A 22479-nucleotide genomic window follows, 5' to 3' on the forward strand; every position below is an offset into this window, starting at 1 on the left:
GGTTCCCAAAAGGATTCGCATGTAATGAGATTGTTATTCAAGATACAGCAACGTTTTAACGAACTAAAAGATGTTTCTTTGTGAATTCAGTTAGTTCCCAGTAGCAGGCTCTTCTAATTGTGTGCTTTTAAAGATTTATCAAAATTTGGTGAGGCGAATCTCAGTAACTTTGTGAATTCAGTTAGTTCCCAAAGGCCGCAGTAGTAATAAGTGGACTGTTGGAGATAAAAAAATTTCACGAATGGAATCAAAATTTCTAGGAGAATTCAATGAGATCCCAATGGGACAGGCTTGTATCAGTGTGCTTTTCAATATATAGCAACATTTTAAGGAACGGAGTCTAAGTATCATGGTGAATTCAGTAGGTTCCCAATTGGATTCGCATGTAATAAGCTTGTTATTCAAGATAGAGCAACGTTTTAACGAACTGAAACACTGTTTCTTTGTGAATACAGTTAGTTCCCAGTAGCAGGCTCTTGTAATATGTGTACTTTTAACGATTTATCAAAATTTGGTGAGCCGAATCTCAGTAACTTGGTGAATTCAGTTAGTTCCCAATAGGCCTCAGTAGTAATATGTGGACTGTTCGGGATATAGAAAAATTTTCAGGAATGGAATCAAAATTTCTAGGCGATTTCAATGAGTTCCCAATAGGACATGCTGGTATGAGTGTGCTTTTCAATATAGAGCAACATTTTAAGGAACGGAATCTGAGTATCATGGTGAATTCAGTAGGTTTCCAATAGGATTCGCATGTAATAAGCTAGTTATTCAAGATACAGCCACGTTTTAACGAACTGAAACACTGTTTCTTTGTGAATTCTGTTAGTTTCCAGTAGCAGGCTCTTGTAATTGTGTGCTTTTAAAGATTTATCAAAATATGGTGAGCCGAATCTCAGTAACTTGGGGAATTCGGTTAGTTCCCAAAAGGTCGCAGTAGTAATAAGTGGAATGTTGGGGATAAGAAAAATTTCACGAATGGAATCAAAGTTTCTAGGCGAATTAGGGAGTTATCAATGGGACGTGCTTCTATGAGTGTGCTTTTCCTTATACAGTAACATTTTAAGGAACGGAATTTAAGTATCATGGTGAATTCAGTAGGTTCACAAAAGGATTCGCATGTAATAAGCATGTTATTCAAGATAGAGCAACGTTTTAACGAACTGAAACACTGTGTCTTTGTGAATTCAGTTAGTTCCAAGAAGCAGGCTCTTGTAATATGTGTACTTTTAAAGATTTATCAAAATTTGGTGAGCCGAATCTCAGTAACTTGGTGAATTCACTTAGTTCCCAGTAGGCCTCAGTAGTAATATGTGGACTGTTCGGGATATAGAAAAATTTTCAGGAATGGAATCAAAATTTCTAGGCGAATTCAGTGAGTTCCCAGTGGGACATGCTTGTATGAGTTTGCTTTTCAATATATAGCAACATTATAAGGAACGGATTCTAAGTATCATGGTGAATTCAATAGGTTCCCAATAGGATTCACATGTAATAAGCTTGTTATTCAAGAGAGAGCAACGTTTTAATGAACCGAAACACTGTTTCTTTGTGAATTCAGTTAGTTCCCAGTAGCAGGCTCTTGTAATATATGTACTTTTAAAGATTTATCAAAATTTGGTGAGCCGAATATCCGGAACTTGGTGAATTCACTTAGTTCCCAATAGGCCGCAGTAGTAATAAGTGGACTGTACGGGATATAGAAAAATTTTCACGAATGGAATCAAAATTTCTAGGCGAATTCAGTGAGTTCCCAATGGGACATGCTAGTATGAGTATGATTTTCAATATATAACTTCATTTTAGGAACGGAATCTAAGTATCATGGTGAATTCAATAGGTTCCCAATAGGATTAGCATGTAAGAAGCACGTTATTCAAGATAAAGCAACGTTTTAACGAACTGAAAAACTGTTTCTTTGTGAATTCAGTTAGTTCCAGTAGCAGGCTTTTTATAATATGTGTACTTTTAACGATTTATCAAAATATGGTGAGCCGAATCTCAGTAACTTGGTGAATTCAGTTATTTCCCAAAGGCCGCTGTAGTAATAAGTGGACTGTTCGGGATAAGAAAAATTTCACGAATGGAATCAAAATTTCTAGGCGAATTCAATGAGATCCCAATTGGACATGCTTGTATAAGTATGCTTTTCAATATAGAGCAACATTTTAAGGAACGGAATCTAAGTATCATGGTGAATTCGGTAGGTTCCCAATAGGATTCGCATGTAATAAGCTTGTTATTCAAGATAGAGCAACGTTTTAACGAACTGAAACACTGTTTCTTTGTGAATTCAGTTAGTTCCCAGTAGCAGGCTCTTGTAATATGTGTACTTTTAAGGATTTATCAAAATTTGGTGAGCCGAATCTGAGTAACATGGTGAATTCGTTTAGTTCCCAATGGGCCGCAGTAGTAATAAGTGGACTCTTCGGGATATAGAAAAATTCTCAAGAATGGAATCAAAATTTCTAGGCGAATGCAGTGAGTTCCCAATGGGACATGCTTGTATGAGTGTGCTTTTCTATATATAGCAACATTTTAAGTAACAGAACATAGGTATCATTGTGAATTCAGTAGGTTCCCAAAAGGATTCGCGTGTAATGAGATTGTTATTCAAGATACAGCAACGTTTTAACGAACTGAAAGATGTTTCTTTGTGAATTCAGTTAGTTCCCAGTAGCAGGCTCTTGTAATTGTGTGCTTTTAAAAATTTATCAAAATTTGGTGAGGCGAATCTCAGTAACTTGGTGAATTCAGTTAGTTCCCAAAGGCCGCAGTAGTAATAAGTGGACTGTTGGGGATAAGAAAAATTTCACGAATGGAATCCAAATTTCTAGGCGAATTCAATGAGATCCCAATGGGACAGGCTAGTATCAGTGTGCTTTTCAATATATAGCAACATTTTAAGGAACGGAGTCTAAGTATCATGGTGAATTCAGTAGGTTCCCTATAGGATTCGCATGTAATAAGCTTGTTATTCAAGATAGAGCAACGTTTTAACGAACTGAAACACTGTTTCTTTGTGAATTCAGTTAGTTCCCAGTAGCAGGCTCTTGTAATATGTGTACTTTTAACGATTTATCAAAATTTGGTGAGCCGAATCTCAGTAACTTGGTGAATTCAGTTAGTTCCCAATAGACCGCAGTAGTAATAAGTGGAAAGTTCGGGATATTGAAAAATTTTCACGAATGGAATAAAAAGTTCTAGGCGAATTCAGTGAGTTCCCAATGGTACATGCATGTATGAGTGTGCTTTTCAATATGTAGCAACATTTTAAGGAACGGAATCTAAGTATCATGGTGAATTCAGTAGGTTCCCAATAGGATTCGCATGTAATAAGCTTGTTATTCAAGGTAGAGCAACGTTTTAACGAACTGAAACACTGTGTCTTTGAGAATTCAGTTAGTTCAAAGTAGCAGGCTCTGGTAATATGTGTACTTTTAAAGATTTATCAAAATTTGGTGAGCCGCATCTCAGGAACTTGGTGAATTCACTTAGTTCCCAATAGGCCTCAGTAGTAATAAGTGGACTGTTCGGGATATAGAAAAATTTTCACGAATGGAATCAAAACTTCTAGGCGAATTCAGTGAGTTCCCAATGCGACATGCTTGTAGGAGTGTGATTTTCAATATATAGCAACATTTTAAGGAACGGAATCTAAGTATCATGGTGAATACAGTAGGTTCCCAAAAGGATTCGCATGTAATAAGCTTGTTATTCAAGATAGATCAACGTTAATACGAAATGAAACACTGTTTATTTATGAAATCAGTTAGTTCCAAGTAGCAGGCTCTTGTAATATGTGTACTTTTAAAGATTTATCAAAATTTGGTGAGCCGAATCTCAGGAACTTTGTGAATTCAGTTAGTACCCAATAGGCCGCAGTAGTAATAGGTGGACTCTTCGGGATATTCAAAAATTTTCACGAATGTAATCAAAATTTCTAGGCGAATTCAGTGAGTTCCCAATGAGACATGCTTGTATGAGTGTGCTTTTCAATATATAACAACATTTTAAGTAACGGATACTAAGTATCATGGTGAGTTCATTTGTTCCCAATAGGATTCACATGTAATAAGCTTGTTATTAAAGATAGAGCAAAGTTTAACGAACTGAAACACTGTTTCTTTGTGAATTCAGTTAGTTCCCAGTAACAGGCTCTTGTAATATGTGTGCTTTTATAGATTTATCAAAAATTTTGAGCCGAATCTCAGTAACTTGGTGAATTCAGTTAGTTCCGAATAGGCCGCAGTAGAAATAAGTGGACTATTCGCGATATAGAAAAATTTTCAAGAAATAATCAAAATTTCTAGGCGAATTCAGTGAGTTCCCAATGGGACATGCTTGTATGAATGTGCTTTTCAATGTATAGCAACATTTTAAGAACGGAACATAAGAATCAAGGTCAATTCATTAGGTTCCCAATAGGATTCGAATGTCTAAGCATGTTATTCAAGATAGAGCAACGTTTTAACGAACTGAAACACTGTTTCTTTGTGAATTCATTTAATTCCCAAGCAGGTGAATTCAGTTAGTTCCCAATAGACCGCAGTAGTAATAAGTGGAATGTTCGGGATATTGAAAAATTTCACGAATGGAATCAAAATTTCTAGGCGAATTCAGTGAGTTCCCAATGGGACATGCTTGTATGAGTGTGCTTTTCAATGTACAGCAACTTTAATGAACGGAATCTAAGTATCATGGTGTATTCAATAGGTTCCCAAAGGATTCGCATGTAATAAACTTGTTAATCAAATAGAGCAACGTTTTAACGAACTGGAACACTGTTTCTTTGTGAATTCAATTAGTTCCCAGTAGCAGGCTCTTGTAATTGTGTGCTTTTAAAGATTTATCAAAATTTGGTGAGCCGAATCTCAGTAACTTATTGAATTTGGTTAGTTCCCATAGCTCGCAGTAGTAATAAGTGGATTCTTCGGGATATTGAAAGAATTTTCACGAATGAAATCAAAATGTTAGGGCGAATTCAGTGAGTTCCCAATGGGACATGCTTGTATGAGTGTGCTTTTCAATATACAGCAACATTTTAAGGAACGGAATCTAAGTATCATTGTGAATTCAGTAGGGTCCCAATAGGAGTCGCATGTAATAAGCTTGTTACTCAAGATAGAGCAACGTTTTAACGAACTGAAACACTGTTTCTCTGTGAATCCAGTTAGTTCCCAGTAGCAGGCTCTTGTAATATGTATTCTATTAAAAGATTTTTCAAAATTTGTTGAGCCAAATTTCAGTAACCCTGTGAAATCAGTTAATTCCCAATAGGCCTCAGTAGTAATAAGTGGACTGTTTGGGATATAGAAAAAATTTCACGAATGCAATGAAAATTTCTAGGCGAATTCAGTGATTTCCCAATGGGACATGCTTGTATGAGTGTGCTTTTCAATATATAGCAACATTTTACGGAACGGAATCAAAGTATCATGGTGAATTCAGTAGGTTCCCAATAGGATTCACATGTTACAAGCTTGTTATTCAAAATGGAGCAACGTTTTAACGAACTGAAACACTGTTTCTTTGTGAATTCAGTTAGTTCCCAGTAACAGGCTCTTGTAGTATGTGTACTTTTAAAGATTTATCAACATTTTGAGCCGAATCTCAGTAACTTGGTGAATTCAGTTAGTTGCGAATAGGACGCAGTAGAAATAAGTGGACTATTCGCGATATAGAAAAATTTTCACGAATTAATCGAAATTTCTAGGCGAATTCAGTGAGTTCCCAGTGGGACATGCTTGTATGAGTTTGCTTTTCAATATATAGAAACATTTTAAGGAACGGATTCTAAGTATCATGGTGAATTCAATAGGTTCCCAATAGGATTCGAATGTCTAAGCTTGTTATTCAAGATAGAGCAAAGTTTTAACGAACTGAAACACTGTTTTTTTGTGAATTCAGTTATTTCCCAGTAGCAGACTCTGGTAATATGAATACTTTTAAAGATATTTCAAAATTTGTTGAGCCGAATTTCAGTAACTTTGTGAATTCAGTTAATTCCCAGTAGGCCTCAGTAGTAATAAGTGGACTCTTTGGGATATAGAAAAATTTTCACGAATTAATCGAAATTTCTAGGCGAATTCAGTGAGTTCCCAATGGGACATGCTCGTATGAGTGTGCTTTTCAATACATAGCAACATTTTAAGGAACGGAATCTAAGTATCATGGTATTCAGTAGGTTCCCAATAGGATTCGCATGTATAAGCATGTTTTTAGGATAGAGCAACGATTTAACAAGCTGAAACACTGTTCCTTTGTGAATTCAGTTAATTCCCAGTACCAGACTCTGGTAATATGTATATGTTTAAAGATTTTTCAAAATTTGTTGAGCCGAATTTCAGTAAATTGGTGAATTCAGTTAATTCCTAATAGGCCTCAGTAGTAAGAAGTGGACTGTTCGGGTTATAGAAAACTTTTCACGGATGGAATCAAAATTTCTAGGCAAATTCAGTGAGGTACCAAAGGGACATGCCTGTATGAGTGTGCTTTTTAATATATAGCAACATTTTAAGGAACGGAATCTAAGTGACATGGTGAATTCAGTAGGTTCCCAATAGGATTCGCATGTAATAAGCTTGTTATTCAAGATAGAGCAACATTTTAACGAACTGAAACACTGTTTCTTTGTGAATTCAGTTAGTTCCCAGTAGCAGGCTCTGGTAATATGTGTACTTTTAAAGATTTATCAAAATTTGGTGAGCCGAATCTCAGTAACTTGGTGAATTCAGTTAGTTTCCAAAGGCCGCAGTAGTATATAAGTGGACTGTTCAGGATATTGAAAAGTTTTCACGAATGGAATCAAAATTTCTAGGCGAATTCAGTGAGTTCCCAATGGGACATGCTTGTATGAGTGTGCTTTTCAATATATAGCAACATTTTAAGGAACGGAGTCTAAGTATCATGGTGAATTCAGTAGGTTCCCAATAGAATTCGTATCTCGAAGCTTGTTATTCAAGATAGAGCAAAGTTTTAATGAACTGAAACACTGTTTCTTTGTGAATCCAGTTAGTTACCAGAAGCGGGCTCTTGTAATATGTATACTTTTAACGATTTTTCAAAATTTGTTGGGCCGAATCTCAGTAACTTCGTGAATTCAGTTAATTCCCAAAAGGCCTCAGTAGTAATAAGTAGAATGTTCGGGATATAGAAAATTTTCAGGAATGGAATCAAAATTTCTAGGTGAATTCAGTGAGTTCCCAAAGGGACATGCTTGTATGAGTGTGCTTTTCAATATATAGCAACACGTTAAGGAACGGAATCTAAGTATCATGGTGAATTCTGTAGGTTCCCAACAGGATTCGCATGTAATAAGATTCTTATTCAAGATAGTGCAACGTTTTAACGAACTGAAACACTGTTTCTTTGTGAATTCACTTAATTCCCAGTAGGAGGCTCTTGTAATATGTGTACTTTTAGAGATATCAAAATTTGGTGAGCCGAATCTCAGTAACTTTGTGAATACAGTTTCTTCCCAATAGGCCGCAGTATTAATAAGTGGACTGTTCGCGATATAGAAAAAATTTTCACGAATTAATCAAAATTTCCAGGCAAATACACTGAGATCCCAATGGGACAGGCTTGTATGAGTGTGCTTTTCAACATGTAGCAACATTTAAGGAACAGAACCTAAGTATCATGGTGAATTCAGTAGGTTCCCAATATGATTCGCATGTAATAAGCTTGTTATTCAAGATACAGCAACGTTTTAACGAACTGAAACACTGTTTCTTTGTGAATTCACTTAGTTCCCAGTAGCAGGCTCTTGTAATATGTGTTCCTTCACAGATTTATCAAAATTTGGTGAGCCGAATCTCAGGAACTAGGTGAATTCAGTTAAAACCCAATAGGCCGCAGTAGTAATAAGTGGACTCTTCGGGATATAGAAAAATTTTCATGAATGGAATCAAAACTTCTAGGCGAATTCAGTGAGTTCCCAATGGGACATGCTTGTATGAGTGTGCTTTTCTATACATAGCAAAATTAAGGAACGGAATCTAAGTATCATGGTGAATTCAGTAGGTGCCCAATAAGATTCGCATGTACTAGCTTGTTATTCATGATCAAGCAAAGTTTTAACGAACTGAAACACTGTTTCTTTGTAAATCCAGTTAGTTCCCTGTAGCAGGCTCTTGTAATATGTATACTTTTAAAGATTTATCAAAATTTGTTGAGTCGAATCTCAGTAACTTGGTGAATTCAGTTAGTTCCCAATAGTCCTCAGTAGTAATAAGTGGACTGTTCGGGTTATAGAAAAATTTCACGAATGGAAACAAAATTTCTAGGCGAATTCAGTGAGTTCCCAATGGGACATGCTTGTATGAGTGTGCTTTTCAATATATAGCAACATTTTAAGGAACCCAATCTACGTATCATTGTGAATTCAGTAGGTTCCCAAAAAATTCGCATGTGTAAGCTTGTTATTCAAGATAGAGCAAAGTTTTAACGAACTGAAACCCTGTTTCTTTGTGAATTCAGTTAGTTCCCAGTAGCAGTCTCTTGTATTATGTGTACTTTAAAAGATTTATAAAAATTTGGTGTAACTTTTTGAATGTAGTTAGATTCCAATAAGCCGCAGTACTAATAAGTGGACTCTTCGGGATATAGAAAAATTTTCACGAATGGAATCAAAATTTCTAGGCGAATTCAGTGAGTTCCCAATGGGACATGCTTGTATGAGTGTGCTTTTCAATATATAGCAACATTTTAAGGAACGGAAACTAAGTATTATGGTGAATTCAGGAGGTTCCCAATAGGATTCGCATGTAATAAGCTTGTTATTCAAAATGGAGCAACGTTTTAACGAACTGAAACACTGTTTCTTTGTGAATTCAGTTAGTTCCTTGTAGCAGGCTCTTGTAATATGTGTACTTTTAAAGATTTATCAAAATATGGTGAGCCGAATCTCAGTAACTTGATGAATGCAGTTAGATCCCAATAAGCCGCAGTAGTAATAAGTGGACTCTTCGGGATATAGAAAAATTTTCACGAATGGAATCAAAATTTCTAGGCGAATTCAGTGACTTCCCATTGGGACATGCTTGTATGAGTGTGGTTTTCAATATATAGCAACATTTGAAGGAACGGAATCTAAGTATCATGGTGAATTCAGTAGGTTCCCAATATGATTGGCATGTAATAGGCTTGTTATTCAAGATAGAGCAACGTTTTAACGAACTGAAACACTGTTTCTTTGTGAATTCAGTTAGTTCGCAGTAGCAGGCTCTTGTAATTGTGTGCTTTTAAAGATTTATCAAAATTTGGTGAGCCGAATCTCAGTAATTTGGTGAATTCGGTTAGTTCCCATAGGTCGCAGTAGTAATAATTGGATTCTTCGGGATATTGAAAGAATTTTCACGAGTGGAATCAAAATTTCAGGGCGAATTCAGCGACTTCCCAATTGGCGTGCATGTATGAGTGTGCTTTTCAATATATAGCAACATTTTAAGGAACGGAATCTAAGTATCATGGTGTATTCAATAGGTTCCCAATAGGAGTCGCATGTAATAAGCTTGTTATTCAAGATAGAGCAACGTTTTAACGAACTGAAACACTGTTTCTTTGTGAGTTCTGTTAGTTCCCTGTAGCAGGCTCTTGTAATAGTAGTAATATGTGGACTGTTTCGGATACAGAAATATTCTCACGAATGGATTCAAAATTTCTGGGCGAATTCAGTGAGTTCTTAATGGGACTTGCTTTTATGAGTATTCTTTTCAATATATAGCAACATTTTAAGGAACGGAATCTAAGTATCATGGTGAATTCAATAGGTTCCCAATAGGAATCGCAAGTAATATGCTTGTTATTCAAGATAGAGCAACGTTTTAACGAACTGAAACACTGTTTCTTTGTGAATTCACTTAGTTCCCAGTAGCAGGCTCTTGTAATATGTGTACTTTTAGAGATATCAAAATTTGGTGAGCCGAATCTCAGTAACTTTGTGAATTCAGTTTCTTCCCAATAGGCCGCAGTATTAATAGTGGACTTTCGGGATATAGAAAAATTTTCACGAATGGAATCAAAATTTCTAGGCGAATTCAGTGAGTTCCCAAAGTGGCGTGCTTGTATGATTGTGCTTTTCAATATATAGCAACATTTTAAGGCACGGAATCTAAGTATCATGGTGAATTCAGTAGGTTCCCAATAGGATTAGCATGTTATAAGATTGTTATTCAAGATACAGCAACGTTTTAACGAACTGAAACACTGTGTCTTTGTGAATTCCGTTAGTTCCAAGTAGTAGGCTCTTGTAATATGTGTACTTTTAAAGATTTATCAAAATTTCCTGAGCCGAATCTCAGGAACTTGGTGAATTCACTTAGTTCCCAATAAGCCTCAGTCGTAATAAGTGGACTGTTCGGGATATAAAAAATTTTCACGAATGGAATCATAATTTCTAGGCGAATTCAGTATGTTCCCAATGGGACATGCTTGTATGAGTGTGATTTTCAATATATAACTACATTTTACGAACGGAATCTAAGTATAGTGGTGAATTCAATAGGTTCCCAATAGAATTCGCATGTAATAAGCATGTTATTCAAGATAAAGCAACGTTTTAACGAACTGAAACTCTGTTTCTTTTTGAATTCAGTAAGTTCCAATAGCAGGCTTTTGAAATATGTGTACTTTTAAAGATTTATCAAAATTTGGTGAGCCGAATCTCAGTAACTTGGTGAATCAGTTAGTTCCCAAAGGCCACAGTAGTAATAAGTGGACTGTTGGGGATAAGAAAAATTTCACGAATGGAATCAAAATTTCTAGGCGAATTCAATGAGATCCCAATGGGACATGCTTGTATCAGTGTGCTTTTCAATATATAGCAACATTTTAAGGAACGGAATCAAAGTATCATGGTGAATACAGTAGGTTCCCAAAGGGATTCGCATGTAATAAGCTTGTTATTCAAGATAGATCAACGTTAATACGAACTGAAACACTGTTTATTATGAATTCAGTTAGTTCCAAGTAGCAGGCTCTTGTAATATGTGTACTTTTAAAGATTTATCAAAATTTCCTGAGCCGAATCTCAGGAACTTGGTGAATTCAGTTAGTTCCCAATAGGCCGCAGTAGTAATAGGTGGACTCTTCGGGATATACAAAAATTTTCACGAATGTAATCAAAATTTCTAGGCGAATTTAGTGAGTTCTCAATGGGACATGCTTGTATGAGTGCGCTTTTCAATATATAGCAACATTTTAATTAACGGATACTAATTATCATGGAGAGTTCAATTGTTCCCAATAGGATTCGCATGCAATAAGCTTGTTATTCAAGATAGAGCAACGTTTTAACGAACTGAAACACTGTTTCTTTGTGAATTCAGTTTGTTCCCTGTAGCCGGCTCTTGTAATATGTGTACTTTTAAAGATTTATCAAAATTTGGTGATTCGAATCTCTGGAAATTGGTAAATTCACTTAGTTCCAAATAGGCCGCAGTAGCAATAAGTGGACCCTTCGGGATATAAATAAAATTTCACGAATGGAATCAAAATTTCTAGGCGAATTCAGTGAGTTCCCAATGGGACATGCTCGTATGAGTGTGCTTTTCAATATATAGCAACATTTTAAGCAACGGAATCTAAGTATCATGGTGAATTAAATAGTTTCCCAATAGGATTCAAATGTCTAAGCTTGTTATTCAATATAGAGCAACGTTTTAATGAACTGAAACACTGTTTCTTTGTGAATTCAGTTAGTTCCCAGTAGCAGGCTCTTGAAATATGTGTACTTTTAAAGATTTATCAAATTTGGTGAGCCGAATCTCAGGAACTTGCTGAACTCAGTTACTTCCCAATAGGCCGCAGTAGTAATAAGTGGACTGTTCGGGATATAGAAAATTTTTCACGAATGGAATGAAAATTTCTAGGCGAATTCAGTGATTTCCCAATGGGACATGCTTGTATCAGTGTGCTTTTCAATATATAGCAACATTTTACGGAACGGAATCAAAGTATCATGGTGAATTCAGTAGGTTCCCAATAGGATTCACATGTTATAAGCTTGTTATTCAAAATGGAGCAACGTTTTAACGAACTGAAACACTGTTTCTTTGAATTCAGTTAGTTCCCAGTAACAGGCTCTTGTAATATGTGTACTTTTATAGATTTATCAAAATTTTTGAGCCGAATCTCAGTAACTTGGTGAATTCAGTTAGTTGCGAATAGGCCGCAGTAGAAATAAGTGGACTATTCGCGATATACTAAAATTTTCAAGAATTAATCAAAATTTCTAGGCGAATTTAGTTAGTTCCCTATGGGACATGCTTGTATGAGTGTGCTTTTCAATATATAGCAACATTTTAAGGAACGGAATCTAAGAATCATGGTCAATTCAGTAGGTTCCCAATAGGATTCGAATGTCTAAGCTTGTTATTCAAGATAGAGCAACCTTTTAACGAACTGAAACACTGTTTCTTTGTGAATTCATTTAATTCCCAAGCAGGTTCTTGTAATATGTGCACTTTTAAAGATTTATCAAAATTTGTGAGTCCAATCTCAGTAATTTGGTGAATTCGGTTAGATCCCAATAGGCCTCAGTAGTAATAAGTGGACTCTTTGTTATATAGAAAAATTTTCACGAATGGAATCAAAATATCTAGGCGAATTCAATGAGTTCCCAAGGGGACATGCTTGTATGAGTGTGCTTTTCAATATATAGCAACATTATACGGAACGGAATCTAAGTATCATAATGAATACAATAGGTTCCCAATAGGATTCACCTGTAATAAGCTTGTTATTCAAGATAGAGCAACGTTTTAACGAACTGAAACACTGTTTATTTGTGAATTCATTTAGTTCCCAGTAGCAGGCTCTTGTAATTGTGTGCTTTTAAAGATTTATCAAAATTTGGTGAGCCGAATCTCAGTAACTTATTGAATTCGGTTAGTTCCCATAGCTCGCAGTAGTAATAAGTGGATTCTTCGGGATATTGAAAGAATTTTAACGAATGGAATCAAAATTTCAGGGCGAATTCAGTGAGTTCCCAATGGGACATGGTTGTATGAGTGTGCTTTTCAATATATAGCAACATTTTTTTTTGGTCTTTTTTTCGGAGCTGGGGACCGAACCCAGGGCCTTGTGCTTCCTAGGTAAGCGCTCTACCACTGAGCTAAATCCCCAGCCCCAATATATAGCAACATTTTAAGGAACGGAATCGAAGAATCATTGTCAATTCAGTAGGTTCCCAATAGGATTCGAATGCTTAAGCTTGTTATTCAAGATAGAGCAACGTTTTAACGAACTGAAACACTGTTTCTTTGTGTATTCAGTTAATTCCCAAGCAGGCTCTTGTAATATGTGCACTTTTAAAGATTTATCAAAATTTGTGAGTCCAATCTCAGTAATTTGGTGTGTTCGGTTAGATCCCAATAGGCCTCAGTAGTAATAAGTGGACTCTTTGGGATATAGAAAAATTTTCACGAATGGAATCAAAATTTCTAGGCGAATTCAGTGAGAACCCAATGGGACATGCTTGTATGAGTGTGCTTTTCAATACATAGCAACATTTTAAGGAACGGAATCTAAGTATCATGGTGAATTCTGTAGGTTCCCAATAGGATTCACATGTATAAGCATGTTATTCAGGATAGAGCAACGTTTTAAAGAACTGAAACACTGTTTCTTTGTGAATTCAGTTACTTCCCAGTCGCAGACTCTTGTAACATGTGTACTTATAAAGATTTATCAGAATTTGGTGAGCCCAATCTCAGTAACTTGGTGTATTCGGTTAATTCACAATAGGCCGCAGTAGTAATAGGTGTACAGTTCGGGATATAGAAAAATTTTCACGAATGGAATCAAAATTTCTAGGCAAATTCAGTGAGTTCCCAATGGGACATGCTTGTATGAGTGTGCTTTTCAATATATAGCAACATTTCACGGAACGGAATCTAAGTATCATGATGAATTCAGAAGGTTCCCAATAGGATTCGCATGTAATAAGCATGTTATTCAAGATAGAGCAACGTTTTAACCAACTGAAACTCTGTTTCTCTGTGAATCCAGTTAGTTCTCAGTAGCAGGCTCTTGTAATATGTATTCTTTTAAAGATTTTTCAAAATTTGATGAGCCGAATTTCAGTAACTTTGTGAATTCAGTTAATTCCCAATAGGCCTCAGTAGTAATAGGTGGACTGTTTGGGTTATAGAAAAATTTTCACGAATGGAATCAAAATTTCTAGGCGAATTCAGTGAGTTCCCAAAGGGACATGCTTGTATGAGTGTGCTTTTCAATATATAGCCACACCTTAAGGAACGGAATCTAAGTATCATGGTGAATTCAGTAGGTTCCCAATAGGATTAGCATGTAATAAGCTTATTATTCAAGATACAGCAAAGTTTTAACGAACTGAAACACTGTTTCTTTGTGAATTCAGTTAGTTCCCAGTAGCAGGCTCTTGTAATATGTGTAATTTAAGAGATTTATCAAAATTTGGTGAGCCGAATCTCAGTAACTTAGTGAATTCGGTTAGTTCCCAATAGGCCGCAGTAGTAATAAGTGGACTGTTTGGGATATAGAAAAATTTTCCGGAATGGAATGAAAATTTCTAGGCGAATTCAGTGATTTCCCAATGGGACTTGCTTCTATGACTGTGCTTTTCAATATATAGCAACATTTGACGGAACGGAATCAAAGTACATGGTGAATTCAGTAGGTTCCCAATAGGATTCACATGTTATAAGTTTGTTATTCAAAATGGAGCAACGTTTTAAAGAACTGAAACATTGTTTCTTTGTGAATTCAGTTAGTTCCCAGTAACAGGCCCTTGTAATATGTGTACTTTTATAGATTTATCAAAATTTTTGAGCCGAATCTCAGTAACTTGGTGAATTCAGTTAATTGCGAATAGGCCGCTGTAGAAAAAAGTGGACTATTCGCGATATAGAAAATTTTTCACGTTTTAATCAAAATTTCTAGGCGTATTCAGTGAGTTCCCAATGGGACATGCTCGTTTGAGTGTGCTTTTCAATATATAGCAACATTTTAAGGAACGGAATCTAAGAATCATGGTCAATTCAGTAGGTTCCCAATAGGATTCGAATGTCTAAGCTTGTTATTCAAGATAGAGCATCGTTTTAACGAACTGAAACACTGTTTTTTTGTGAATTCAGTTAATTCTCAAGCAGGCTCTTGTAATATGTGCACTTTTAAAGATTTATCAAAATTTGTGAGTCCAATCTCAGTAATTTGGTGAATTCGGTTAGATCCCAATAGGCCTCAGTAGTAATAAGTTGACTCTTTGGGATATAGAAAAATTTTCACGAATGGAATCAAAATTTCTAGCCGAATTCAGTGAGTTCCCAATGGGACATGCTTGTATGAGTGTGCTTTTCAATACATAGCAACATTTTAAGGAACGGAATCTAAGTATCATGGTATTCAGTAGGTTCCCAATAGGATTCGCAAGTATAAGCATGTTTTTAGGATAGAGCAACGATTTAACGAGCTGAAACACTGATCCTTTGTGAATTCAGTTAGTTCCCAGTAGCAGACTCTTGTAATATGTATACTTTTAAAGATTTTTCAAAATTTGTTGAGCCGAATTTCAGTAACTTGGTGAATTCAGTTAATTCCTAATAGGCCTCAGTAGTAATAAGTGGACTGTTCGGGTTATAGAAAACTTTTCACGAATGGACGCAAAATTTCTAGGCGAATTCAGTGAGTTCCCAATGGGACATGCTTGTATGAGTGTGCTTTTCAATATAAAGCAACATTTTAAGGAACGGAATCTAAGTATTATGGTGAATTCAGTAGGTTCCCAATAGAATTCGCATGTCGAAGCTTGTTATTCAAGATAGAACAACGTTTGAATGAACTGAAACACTGTTTCTTTGTGAATCCAGTTAGTTACCAGTAGCAGGCTCTTGTAATATGTATACTTTTAAAGATTTTTCAAAATTTGTTGAGCCGAATCTCAGTAACTTGGTCAATTCAGTTAATTCCCAAAAGGCCTCAGTAGTAATAAGTAGAATGTTCGGGATATAGAAAAATTTTCAGGAATGGAATCAAAATTTCTAGGTGAATTCAGTGAGTTCCCAAAGGGACATGCTTGTATGAGTGGGCTTTTCAATATATAGCAACACGTTAAGGAACAGAATCTAAGTATCATGGTGAATTCTGTAGGTTCCCAATAGGATTCGCATGTAATAAGCTTGTTATTCAAGATACAGCAACGTTTTAACGAACTGAAACAGTGTTTCTTTGTGAATTCAGTGAGTTCCCAGTAGCAGGCTCTTGTAATATGTGTAGTTTTAGAGATATCAAAATTTGGTGAGCCGAATCTCAGTAACTTTGTGAATTCAGTCTCTTCCCAATAGACCGCAGTATTAATAAGTGGACTCTTCGGGATTTAGAAAAATTTTCACGAATGGAATCAAAATTTCTAGGCGAATTCAGTGAGTTCCCAATGGGACATGCTCGTATGAGTGTGCTTTTCAATATATAGCAACATTTTACCGAACGCAATCAAAGTATCATGGTGAATTCAGTAGGCTCCCAATAGGATTCACATGTAATAAGCTTGTTATTCAAAATGGAGCAACGTTTTAACGAACTGAAACACTGTTTCTTTGTGAATTCAGTTAGTTCCAGTAGCAGGCTCTTGTAATATGTGTACTTTTATAGATTTATCAAAATATTTGAGCCGAATCTCAGTAACTTGGTGAATTCAGTTAGTTGCGAATAGGCCGCAGTAGAAATAAGTGGACTATTCGCGATATAGAAAAATTTTCACGAATTAATCAAAATTTCCAGGCGAATTCAGTGAGTTCCCAGTGGGACATGCCTGTATGAGTGTGCTTTTCAGTATATAGCAACATTTTACGGAACGGAATCTAAGTATCATGGTCCATTCAGTAGGTTCCCAATAGGATACGAATGTCGAAGCTTGTTATTCAAGATATAGCTACGTTTTAACGAACTGAAACACTGTTTCTTTTTGAATTCAGTTAGTTCCCAGGAGCTGGCTCTTGTAATATTAATACTTTTAAAGATTTATCAAAATTTCCTGAGCCAAATCTGAGTAACGATGTGAATTTGGTTAGTTCCCAATAGGCCGCAGTAGTAATAAGTGGACTCTACGGGATATAGAAATATTTTCACGAATGGAATCAAAATTTCTAGGCGAATACACTGAGATCCCAATGGGACATGCTGGTATGAGTGTGCTTTTCAATATGTAGCAACATTTAAGGAACGGAATCTAAGTATCATGGTGAATTCAGTAGGTTCCCAATAGGATTCGCATGTACTAAGCTTGTTATTCAAGATACAGCAACGTTTTAACGAACTGAAACACTGTTTCTTTGTGAATTCAGTTAGTTCCCAGTAGCAGGCTCTTGTAATATGTGTACTTTTACAGATTTATCAAAATTTGGTGAGACGAATCTCAGGAACTAGCTGAATTCAGTTAAAACCCAATAGGCCGCAGTAGTAATAAGTGGACTCTTCGGGATATAGAAAAATTTTCAGGAATGGAATCAAAATTTCTAGGTGAATTCAGTCAGTTCCCAAAGGGACATGCTTGTATGAGTGTGCTTTTCTATACATAGCAACATTTTAAGGAACGGAATCTAAGTATCATGGTGAATTCAGTGGGTGCCCAATAATATTCGCATGTATTAGCTTGTTATTCAAGATAGAGCAACATTTTAACGAACTGAAACACTGTTTCTTTGTGAGTTCTGTTAGTTCCCAGTAGCAGGCTCTTGTAATATGTATACTTTTAAAGATTTATCAAAATTGGTTGAGTCGAATCTCAGTAACTTGGTGAATTCATTTAGTTCCCAATAGGCCTCAGTAGTAATAAGTGGACTGTTCGGGTTATAGAAAAATTACACGAATGGAAACAAAATTTCTAGGCGAATTCAGTGAGTTCCCAATGGGACATGCTTGTATGAGTGTGCTTTTCAATATATAGCAACATTTTAAGGAACGCAATCTACGTATCATGGTGAATTCAGTAGGTTCCCAAAAAATTCGCATGTGATAAGCTTCTTATTCAAGATAGAGCAAAGTTTTAACGAACTGAAACACTGTTTCTTTGTGAATTCAGTTAGTTCACAGTTGCAGTCTCTTGTATTATGTGTACTTTTTAAGATTTATCAAAATTTCCTGAGCCGAATCTGAGTAACATTGTGAATTCGGTTAGTTCCCAATAGGCCACAGTAGTAATAAGTGGTCTGTACAGGATATAGAAAAATTTTCACGAATGGAATCAAAATTTCTAGGCGAATTCATTGAGTTCCCAATGAGACATGCTTGTATGAGTGTGCTTTTCAATATATAGCAACATTTTAAGGAACACAATCTACGTATCATTGTGAATTCAGTAGGTTCCCAAAAAATTCGCATGTGATAAGCTTCTTATTCAAGATAGAGCAAAGTTTTAACGAACTGAAACACTGTTTCTTTGTGAATTCAGTTAGTTCACAGTAGCAGTCTCTTGTATTATGTGTACTTTTTAAGATTTATCAAAATTTCCTGAGCCGAATCTGAGTAACATTGTGAATTCGGTTAGTTCCCAATAGGCCACAGTAGTAATAAGTGGTCTGTACAGGATATAGAAAAATTTTCACGAATGGAATCAAAATTTCTAGGCGAATTCATTGAGTTCCCAATGAGACATGCTTGTATGAGTGTGCTTTTCAATATATAGCAACATTTTAAGGAACACAATCTACGTATCATTGTGAATTCAGTAGGTTCCCAAAAAATTCGCATGTGATAAGCTTCTTATTCAAGATAGAGCAAAGTTTTAACGAACTGAAACACTGTTTCTTTGTGAATTCAGTTAGTTCACAGTAGCAGTCTCTTGTATTATGTGTACTTTTTAAGATTTATCAAAATTTCCTGAGCCGAATCTGAGTAACATTGTGAATTCGGTTAGTTCCCAATAGGCCACAGTAGTAATAAGTGGTCTGTACAGGATATAGAAAAATTTTCACGAATGGAATCAAAATTTCTAGGCGAATTCATTGGTGCCCAATGAGACATGCTTGTATGAGTGTGCTTTTCAATATATAGCAAAATTTTAAGGAATGGAATCTAAGTATGGTGCATTCAGTTGGTTCCCAATAGTATTCGCATGTAATAAGCTTGTTATTCAAGATAGAGGAAACTTTTAACGAACTGAAACACTGTTTCTTTGTGAATTCAGTTAGTTCCCAGTAGCAGTCTCTTGTATTATGTGTACTTTAAAAGATTTATAAAAATTTGGTGAGCCGAATCTCAGTAACTTTTTGAATGTAGTTAGATTCCAATAAGCCGCAGTAGTAATAAGTGGACTCTTCGGGATATAGAAAAATTTTCACGAATGGAATCAAAATTTCTAGGCGAATTCAGTGAGTTCCCAATGGGACATGCTTGTATGAGTGTGCTTTTCAATATATAGCAACATTTTAAGGAACGGAAACTAAGTATTATGGTGAATTCAGGAGGTTCCCAATAGGATTCGCATGTAATAAGCTTGTTATTCAAAATGGAGCAACGTTTTAACGAACTGAATCACTGTTTCTTTGTGAATTCAGTTAGTTCCTAGTAGCAGGCTCTTGTAATATGTGTACTTTTAAAGATTTATCAAAATATGGTGAGCCGAATCTCAGTAACTTGATGAATGCATTTAGATCCCAATAAGCCGCAGTAGTAATAAGTGGACTCTTTGGGATATAGAAAAATTTTCACGAATGGAATCAAAATTTCTAGGCGAATTCAGTGACTTCCCATTGGGACATGCTTGTATGAGTGTGGTTTTCAATGTATAGCAACATTTGAAGGAACGGAATCAAAGTATCATGGTGAATTCAGTAGGTTCCCAATATGATTGGCATGTAATAGGCTTGTTATTCAAGATAGAGCAACGTTTTAACGAACTGAAACACTGTTTCTTTGTGAATTCAGTTAGTTCGCAGTAGCAGGCTCTTGTAATTGTTTGCTTTTAAAGATTTATCAAAATTTGGTGAGCCGAATCTCAGTAACTTGGTGAATTCGGTTAGTTCCCATAGGTCGCAGTAGTAATAATTGGATTCTTCGGGATATTGAAAGAATTTTCACGAGTGGAATCAAAATTTCAGGGCGAATTCAGCGACTTCCCAATTGGCGTGCTTGTATGAGTGTGCTTTTCAATATATAGCAACATTTTAAGGAACGGAATCTATTATCATGGTGTATTCAATTGGTTCCCAATAGGAGTCGCATGTAATAAGCTTGTTATTCAAGATAGAGCAACGTTTTAACGAACTGAAACACTGTTTCTTTGTGAGTTCTGTTAGTTCCCAGTAGCAGGCTCTTGTAATAGTAGTAATATGTGGACTGTTTCGGATACAGAAAAATTCTCACCAATGGAATCAAAATTTCTGGGTGAATTCAGTGAGTTCTTAATGGGACTTGCTTTTATGAGTATTCTTTTCAATATATAGCAACATTTTAAGGAACGGAATCTAAGTATCATGGTGAATTCAATAGGTTCCCAATAGGAATCGCAAGTAATATGCTTGTTATTCAAGATAGAGCAACGTTTTAACGAACTGAAACACTGTTTCTTTGTGAATTCACTTAGTTCCCAGGAGCAGGCTCTTGTAATATGTGTACTTTTAGAGATATCAAAATTTGGTGAGCCGAATCTCAGTAACTTTGTGAATTCAGTTTCTTCCCAATAGGCCGCAGTATTAATAGTGGACTTTCGGGATATAGAAAAATTTTCACGAATGGAATCAAAATTTCTAGGCGAATTCAGTGAGTTCCCAATGGGGCGTGCTTGTATGAGTGTGCTTTTCAATATATAGCAACATTTTAGGAACGGAATCTAAGTATCATGGTGAATTCAGTAGGTTACCAATAGGATTAGCATGTAATAAGATTGTTATTCAAGATAGAGCAACTTTTTAACGAACTGAAACACTGTGTCTTTGTGAATTCCGTTAGTTCCAAGTAGTAGGCTCTTGTAATATGTGTACTTTTAAAGATTTATCAAAATTTCCTGAGCCGAATCTCAGGAACTTGGTGAATTCACTTAGTTCCCAATAAGCCTCAGTCGTAATAAGTGGACTGTTCGGGATATAAAAAACTTTCACGAATGGAATCAAAATTTCTAGGCGAATTCAGTACGTTCCCAATGGGACATGCTTGTATGAGTGTGATTTTCAATATATAACTACATTTTAGGAACGGAATCTAAGTATAATGGTGAATTCAATAGGTTCCCAATAGATTTCGCATGTAATAAGCATGTTATTCAAGATAAAGCAACGTTTTAACGAACTGAAACTCTGTTTCTTTTTGAATTCAGTTAGTTCCAATAGCAGGCTCTTGTAATATGTGTACTTTTAAAGATATATCAATATTTGGTGAGCCGAATCTCAGTAACTTGGTGAATTCAGTTAGTTTCCAAAGGCCGCAGTAGTAATAAGTGGACTGTTCGGGATATTGAAAATTTTTCACTCATGGAATCAAAATTTCTAAGCGAATTCAGTGAGTTCCCAATGGGACATGCTTGTATGAGTGTGATTTTCAATATATAGCAACATTTTAAGGAACGGAATCTAAGTATCATGGTGAATTCAGTAGGTTCCCAATAGGATTCACATGTAATAAGCTTGCTATTCAAGATAGAGCCAAGTTTTAACGAACTGAAACACTGTGTCTTTGTGAATTCAGTTCTTTCCCAGTAGCAGGCTCTTGTAATATGTGTACTTTTAAAGATTTATTAAAATTTGGTGAGCCGAATCTCAGTACCTTAGTGAATTCAGTGACTTCCCAATAGGCATCAGTAATAATAAGTGGACTGTTCGGGATATCGAAAAATTTTCAGGAATGGAATCAAAAGTTCTAGGCGAATTCAGTGAGTTCTTAATGGGACATGCTTTTATGAGTGTGCTTTTCAATATATAGTAACATTTTAAGGAACGGAATCTAAGTATCATGGTGAATACAGTAGGTTCCCAAAGGGATTCGCCTGTAATAAGCTTGTTATTCAAGATAGATCAACGTTAATACGAATTGAAACACTGTTTATTATGAATTCAGTTAGTTCCAAGTAGCAGGCTCTTGTAATATGTGTACTTTTAAAGATTTATCAAAATTTCCTGAGCCGAATCTCAGGAACTTTGTGAATTCAGTTAGTTCCCAATAGGCCGCAGTAGTAATAGGTGGACTCTTCGGGATATACAAAAATTTTCACGAATGTAATCAAAATTTCTAGGCGAATTTATTGAGTTCTCAATGGGACATGCTTGTATGAGTGTGCTTTTCAATATATAGCAACATTTTAATTAACGGATACTAAGTATCATGGTGAGTTCAATTGTTCCCAATAGGATTCGCATGCAATAAGCTTGTTATTCAAGATAGAGCAACGTTTTAACGAACTGAAACACTGTTTCTTTGTGAATTCAGTTTGTTCCCTGTAGCCGGCTCTTGGAATATGTGTACTTTTAAAGATTTATCAAAATTTGGTGATTCGAATCTCTGGAA

Source organism: Rattus norvegicus, chromosome 6 (assembly GCF_021556685.1).
Source record: "Rattus norvegicus strain SHRSP/BbbUtx chromosome 6, alternate assembly SHRSP_T2T, whole genome shotgun sequence".
NCBI lineage: Eukaryota > Metazoa > Chordata > Mammalia > Rodentia > Muridae > Rattus > Rattus norvegicus.